General features: G+C 44.9%; 1 pseudogene; it reads right to left on the bottom strand.

Annotated features, from left to right (window-relative positions):
- Positions 1 to 5,992: 5,992 nt before the first annotated feature.
- Positions 5,993 to 7,141, bottom strand: LOC120436111 (annotated as a pseudogene).
- Positions 7,142 to 7,683: the final 542 nt, after the last annotated feature.

Raw genomic sequence — 7,683 nt, 5'->3', positions numbered from 1 at the left:
TGCACATCTACAGACTGAAATCCTTGCCCATTCTTCTTTGCAAAACAGCTCCAGCTCAGTCAGGTTAGATGGACAGCGTTTGTGAACAGCAGTTTTCAGATCTTGCCACAGATTCTCGATTGGATTTAGATCTGGACTTTGACTGGGCCATTCTAACACATGGATATGTTTTGTTTTAAACCATTCCATTGCTGCCCTGGCTTTATGTTTAGGGTCGTTGTCCTGTTGGAAGGTGAACCTCCCCCAGTCTCAAGTCTTTGCAGACTCCAAGAGGTTTTCTTCCAAGATTGCCCTGTATTTGGCTCCATCCATCTTCCCATCAACTCTGACCAGCTTCCTGTCCCTGCTGAAGAGAAGCACCCCAGAGCATGATGCTGCCACCACCATATTTGACAGTGGGGATGGTGTGTTCAGAGTGATGTGCAGTGTTAGTTTTCCGCCACACATAGCGTTTTGCATTTTGGCCAAAAGTTCCATTTGGTCTCATCTGACCAGAGCACCTTCTTCCACATGTTTGCTGTGTCCCCACATGGCTTGTGGCAAACTGCAAACGGGACTTCTTATGGTTTTCTGTTAACAATGGCTTTCTTCTTGCCACTCTTCCATAAAGGCCAACTTTGTGCAGTGCACGACTAATAGTTGTCCTATGGACAGATTCCCCACCTGAGCTGTAGATCTCTGCAGCTCGTCCACAGTCACCATGGGCCTCTTGGCTGCATTTCTGATCAGCGCTCTCCTTGTTCGGCCTGTGAGTTTAGGGTGGGCGGCCTTGTCTTGGTAGGTTTACAGTTGTGCCATACTCCTTCCATTTCTGAATGATCGCTTGAACAGTGCTCCGTGGGATGTTCAAGGCTTGGGAAATCTTTTTGTAGCCTAAGCCTGCTTTAAATTTCTCAATAACTTTATCCCTGACCTGTCTGGTGTCTAAATCCAATCGAGAATCTGTGGCAAGATCTGAAAACTGCTGTTCACAAACGCTGTCCATCTAATCTGACTGAGCTGGAACTGTTTTGCAAAGAAGAATGGGCAAGAATTTCAGTCTCTAGATGTGCAAAGCTGGTAGAGACATACCCTAAAAGACTGGCAGCTGTAATTGCAGCAAAAGGTGGTTCTACAAAGTATTGACTCAGGGGCTGAATAATTACGCACACCCACTTTGCAGTTATTTATTTGTAAAAAATGTTTGGAATCATGTATGATTTTCGTTCCACTTCTCACGTGTACACCACTTTGTGTTGGTCTTTCACGTGGAATTCCAATAAAATTGATTCATGTTTGTGGCTGTAATGTGACAAAATGTGGGAAAGTTCAAGGGGGCCGAATACTTTTGCAAGCCACTGTACTATGGCCACAAGTTTCCATCACAGTGCTGATCCAGAATCCTTCCCTTATTATTTATTACTAGAGCTGCAACAATAAAACAATGAGAAAAAAAGTAATAAATATGAAATAATGTATTTATGATGATTCCATTAGTTTCACTATCCACTCTGTGCAGGCAGAAAGCTTATTAAATTTTTAAACTGTAGAGATACAATAATTTCGCTGCTGTAAAATAAGCATTTTGTCATATTTAAAATATAAATCTAATATAATCTATTTCTTAATTTATGTTCTTTAAAATACAGCGTGTGTTTTTTAAATATCACAATTTTAATAATGCATAATTATGTGGACATGCATGTTACATCGTTTTTAGTGCAATATAATTCCCCCAGAAAGGCAAGAAAAGCCCTGTAACTTACTATAAAACTAAATATGTTCACTAAAACGGTGGACAGACCCATGACAGCCTTACCCAGTCAGCTAGCAGCTATGACCAGGACTACTTGTGCAGTTAATAAAAGGACAGGTATTGTTTTGTCGTGCTGTTACTGTCAGGGTTTCTGGGTCGTTGACCCAGTATTTTCAGTTCGTCCTCATTGTTTATCTTCTGCCTGTTTCACTTCCTGTTATTGTGTTAACCTTGGTCATGTGCATTATGTTCAGTCCTCTTCCCATTTATCGTTAGTTCATTATGTTCAGCTGTGTACTCACCAGTTTCTAATCACTCCTCACTCAGCCTGTGTATTTATGTTCCTCAGTTCAACCAGTCCAGTGTCGTGTCATTGATGTTCTCGTGATGTTAATGTCGTATGTTCAGATCAGTCAGCCATTCAGTTCTTCAGTCAGTCGTCCACTCAGTCAGCCATTTCAGTTCGTGTTCTGTTCATCCAGCCTGCTTTCAATAAACCCCGATCACCCTGCACCGTGAGTCCAGCGTTTGGGTCATCCTTTCCTCGCCTCCACACACGACCCCTGACAGAATGACACGACCAGCTTTTGACCCAGCGGACTCGGACCTTTTTGAGCGGCAGGAGGCAGCGCTCTCCATTTGGACGGAGAAGCTCAAGGGGAAACAGCGGCTCTTCGCGGAGCAAGAGCACATCTTCGAGGGAACTCGCCTGGCTCTGGGCGGGCCTCGGAGACGCCGCGTTCCCCCACCTGCTGCCTCACCTGCACCGGAGCATTCGCCGCGGAGAGTGGACGTTTCACGCCGCGCTGCGGCCGTTCCCTCTCGCGGGTCCGCTCCTCGCTCACACGCCATCTGCCTCATTCACCGGACCTTCAACCTCGCCACGGCACCGCGGCTCCGCCTCCCACCTCGGCTCAACAGAGGCTCCCGCGCCAGAGGCTCGGATGTGTACCCCGCCCGCTTCCTCTTCCCGGAGAAAGCGGCGCACACGCCGCCATAAAATTGACTATTTCCAGCAATTCCCGGTGGTGAGTTCCAGTGACTGTTTTCCACCCTCATTCGATTCCTCATTTAAAACCACCGATGAACCCATCTCTGATTCATGGGATGTTTCCCTCCTGGAGGATTCTGTGGACTGGGAAGATTTTTTTTCTGTTCTGCTCCCCAAAGACTGTAAATAGTGATGGCAGAGAGACCAGACTAAAACCCGTTAGACCTGTCAGTGTCACTCACCCAGTTGTTATTTCCACTCCTATCAGCCAGCCTACACCCACACCTGTGCCAGCTCCCAGGAGGAGGGCAGCTGCGACCCAGTCTACCTCCACACCCGCTCCTGTTTCTCGGGTGGGGGTGACTGGTGTCCAGCCACCTCCCGTGCCTGTCCCAGCGCCTAGGCTGAAGGCAGCTAGAACCCAGCCTGACCTCCCTAGAGTCTCGGAAGAGCTAGCCTCTCCATCTGCTACTTCACCTCTTCATCCACCTCCTGATCCAGCCTTTCACGCCCTCGCATTATCACTGGTTAGGCTAGCTGAGGTTTCTCCTGCTCAGGCACCAGCTTTACTAGCCCAGGCTGTAGCTTTATCTCCGTCACTAGCTCAGTCTGTAGCTCCGTCGTCGGCCACGCCCACCTCAGCTCCGTCGTCGGCCACGCCCACCTCAGCTCCGTCGTCGGCCACGCCCACCTCAGCTCCGTCGTCGGCCACGCCCACCTCAGCTCATCCCTTAGCATCCCCACTCCAGTCAGCTCCCTCTCCTGCCGTTCAGCCTCCGGCACAGTCACCTGTAGCTCAGTCACCTGCTCCACTCCAGTCAGCAGTTACACACACACAGCACGCTCATTTGTTTCAATTCATCAGTTGCCACAAGACAACTTACCAACGTGTACATAATAAGCTAATACTCCTGTGTGCTATAGACTACAGTGGACGCTGTACACCTACTTACTGGTTGTGTCGCATCAGTCTGTCTCTGAGTTAATTTGTTTCTCCTACAGCTCCGGACCACCCAGGCAGAAAAATGCGCGCGTGCTCTTTGTGAGCTCGTTCCGGCTCTCGTAACCAGCGCTTTTGCCGTCAAGGGCGATCATTGGTTAATGGTCATCATTTGACTGATGCAAGCCAGATCCTTTTATTTAGTAAAATGTGATTAATAGTTAAATATTATTGTTGAGGGGCACAGACAGGACTCATAAGCACACACACATTTAAATAAAAAAAAAAATGTAATTATTAAAAAAATTGCCTCAACAAAGGACACTTCAGGCACCCATCAGGAAAGGGCGGGTGCTCAAGCCCCCCTGCACGTGCCTGTTGAGCATGAATTTAAGCTGCAGTTTGGGAAGGTCACAGAAGGGACTGTCAGCGACTCCTGAGCTGTGCAGATCCCTGAGTGCTAATGAGAAGTACATGAATTGGAAAAAGGAGCAAGGAAAAAACAAGAGGATGCAATGACAGAACAAGCTGTGTCAACACACGGCCTCGATGGAAATGATGATGCAGCTTCAAAAGTGGTGCAGAAGTTAACATAAATGAAAATCAAATCAATAAATGAAAGACTGCAGTCCACTTTAGCTAACATAAATAAGATCCAGAGGAGGCAGAGCATTAACACTGTCAGTGTCTGTGTGTCATGGTTCTCAGTCTTTGTCCCAGTGTTTTGTGTTGGTGGACTTTTGAATGTTGCTTAATCATTATTGTTGTATTCTTATACTGACTGAAGTATCCAAGTTTAGTTTTCCTGCATTCGTGAATTTTCTAATTATTTTCTGATCATTGTTTTTTCTCAGTGTCTCCTGTGGATGTCAGTCTTGTTGTCACGCAATGTCTGTCATAGCCTTCGTCTCTGTGTTCTGTATTCAGTGTCCCCTTAGTCTCCCCAGCCCGTCTTGTCTCTCCCTCTCTCTGTGCCTTAGTGCTGTCTCTGTCTTGTCTCCTTTACCTGTTTCCAGTGTCCCTCTCTTTGTGTTTTGTCCTTGTCTCCCCAGGCCGTCGTGTGTTCCCATGTTTGTTTATTTCCATCCTAGTGTCAAGCTCATGTGTCCTTATCTGAGTTTCGGTGTTCGGGCTACTTGTCTTATTTTGATAATCCTAGTCTGTGCTCCCATGTTTGTCCACTTCCCTGATCACCCCTCAGTGTATATACTGTCTCTGTTTTCCTCTGTCCTTTGTCAGAGTGTCTGTTCACCTACCTCCTGTGTCTCCATGTTCCCAGTGTTCTAGGTTTCCGAGTGTTTTCCCAGTTTAGGTTTTCATGGTTGGTTCTGTTTGCTACTCAGCCAGAATAAACAGCTCGCTTTTTTAAAAGTAGGCTCCAGAATGGATGATGGGATGTTCGCATGTCTTTATGTAACACTGAGTGTGCTGAACTAAAGGTAGGCCTAGTTTCATTTTCATGGTCATTATTATCAAGACAATGATTAAGCCTTATTCTGATTATTTCTCCCTTTTGGAGGTGTAACTTTTACATGAGGGGTGTAGGAACATTTCCCCCTGAATATATTTAGATAAATTTTTGTTGAAGTCACTGTTATTTGTCGTATTGATGATGCAGCTCAAATGCTTTTAAATAAAAGCATAACCATTTAAAGTGCTCAGTGGTGAAACAGTAACTCTTTCAGATTTTGACAGCTGGACAAGTGATGCCTTGTTTAAAGAAACATGAGATGAGTGCAGCATATTATCTGAACAGAGATCATTCAATGAGCAAGAATAAACACTGACAAGAGAAACACTTCACTGTTGATTATCATATGAAGTCTAATGAAAGCTGTTAATCTGTTAATATCCTGTTAATCTGCATACAGCAAATAAAGAACATGAGACTTTAAAGCATCCAGCAAAGTGATAACTGTCCTCTGCCCACTAAGTAGTGACTCTACAAAAGATTACATTCAATATCATCTTTATATTATATTTATATTATTTATGTCTGTGAAGGTTCTCAGTCATCCAGGTCATCGTAGTCAAAGGAGCTTGGAAAGAAAAGTGTCTGGACTTCTTTAAGTTGCTTGAAGACGTTTCACTTCTCATCCGAGAAGCTTCTTCAGTTCTAAGGTCAAATGGCCGAGAGTCCCAGATTTAAACCCAGTGGGAGTATCCCCCAAGAGGGACAAGGACCCCTGATGATCCTCTAATCACATGAGCCAAGGTGTGAAAGTGGGTGTGGGACCTAATCAGCCAGGGTTTCGGGTGAGCTCATTGTGAAACCTGGCCCCACCTTGTCATGTGAATTCCTGAGGTCAGATGGCCCAGGATGTGAGTGGGCGTTGAGGCGTCTGGGGAGGGAACTCAAAACTGGATTATAGATGGCAGACAGTTGGTGTCGTAAGCCACCGCCTCTGTTCAAAGATGGTCGCTCACAGTGGACATAGATGGCCTCTTTCACTCCTCTTTCAAACCATCTGTCCTCTCTGTCCAAAATGTGAACATTGGCATCCTTGAAAGAGTGACCTTTGACCTTAAGATGCAGATGGACTGCCAAGTCTTGTCCTGTGGAGGTGGCTCTTCTATGTTGTGCCATGCGCTTGTGAAGTGGCTGTTTGGTCTCTCCAATGTAGAGGTCTGGGCATTCCTCGCTGCTCTGTACAGCATACACCACATTGTTAAGTCTGTGTTTTGGAGTTTTGTCTTTCGGGTGAACCAGTTTCTGTCTGAGAGTGTTGCTGGGTCTGAAGTACACTGGGATGTCGTGCTTGGAGAAAACTCTCCTGAGTTTCTCTGATACACCGGCTACATAGGGGATGACAATGTTGTTGCGTCTGTCTTTCTTATCCTCCCTCGCTGGTGTCTGATCTTCTTTTCTGTGCCTCTTTGCTGACTTTATGAACGCCCAGTTAGGATAACCGCATGTTTTGAGTGCTTCCTTTACATGTGTGTTCTTCTTTTTTCCCCTCAGGCTTAGAGGGAACATTTTTCTGCCCGGTGGTGTAGGGTCCTAATTACTCCAAGTTTGACTCCCATCACCCTATGGAACACAAAGAGGAGGTACTGGTCCGTGTGTGTGGGCTTCCGGTAAACTTCGATGTTGAGGTTGCCATTCTCTTCAATGTGCACGGCGCAGTCCAGGAAAGGCAAACAGTTATCCTTTGTGTCTTCACTGGTGAACTTGATGTTTTTATCCACAGCGTTAATGTGCGCAGTGAAGGATTCCACTTCTTGTGTCTTGATTTTGACCCAGGTGTCGTCTACATATCTGTACCAGTGGCTGGGTACTCTCCCTTTGAAAGAGCCAAGAGCCTTCCTTTCCACTTCCTCCATGTAAGGGTTGGCTACAATAGGTGACACGGGGAGCCCATGGCACAGCCATGTTTTGTCTATAGAAGCCTTCGTTGTATTTGAAGTATGTTGTGGTAAGGCAGAGGTCTAACAGTGTGCAGATCTGATCAGGTGTGAAGTTGGTCCTGTCTTCCAAGGAGCTGAGGCATAATAAAAATGCTTAAGAAGTAAAACATTTAAATTACACAATTTTATAGATATAGAATTTAAGTTGAATTCCATCCAGACTGAAAATTTTAATTTGCATTTGTAAAAAAAGAAGTGTGATAATGTTATCATTAAAAATATTAAAATGTAGAATAACCATCAATCTTGCACAAAATCCCCCAAAAACTCTGTTTCTCTGAACTGGACCTGATCAGTGTTTGTGGTCTCATGAGCTCTCCTGTGATTTTTAGTTTGCATACCTGGATTATTCAAATTAATATATTAATATAAATCTATACAGATTTGTCCACACTGGATATGACAGTAAGAGTTAGTAAAGCTCTGTTAAAGTCTCCCTCTACAGCCTGTTGTTTCTTAGTTTCACCAGTGAAACTGAATTAAAAACAAAACATAGATGACATTCTATGTTTTATAGTGTTAAATCAACATATACTACAAAATAAAATTACTTTTTAAAGTAAATTTGTGGGCATTTTATTTTGGAATTATCCAATCACAGATTCAGAG

Source organism: Oreochromis aureus, linkage group 23 (genome assembly GCF_013358895.1).
Source record: "Oreochromis aureus strain Israel breed Guangdong linkage group 23, ZZ_aureus, whole genome shotgun sequence".
Taxonomy (NCBI): domain Eukaryota; kingdom Metazoa; phylum Chordata; class Actinopteri; order Cichliformes; family Cichlidae; genus Oreochromis; species Oreochromis aureus.
This window is presented reverse-complemented; position numbering and strand designations above follow the sequence as displayed.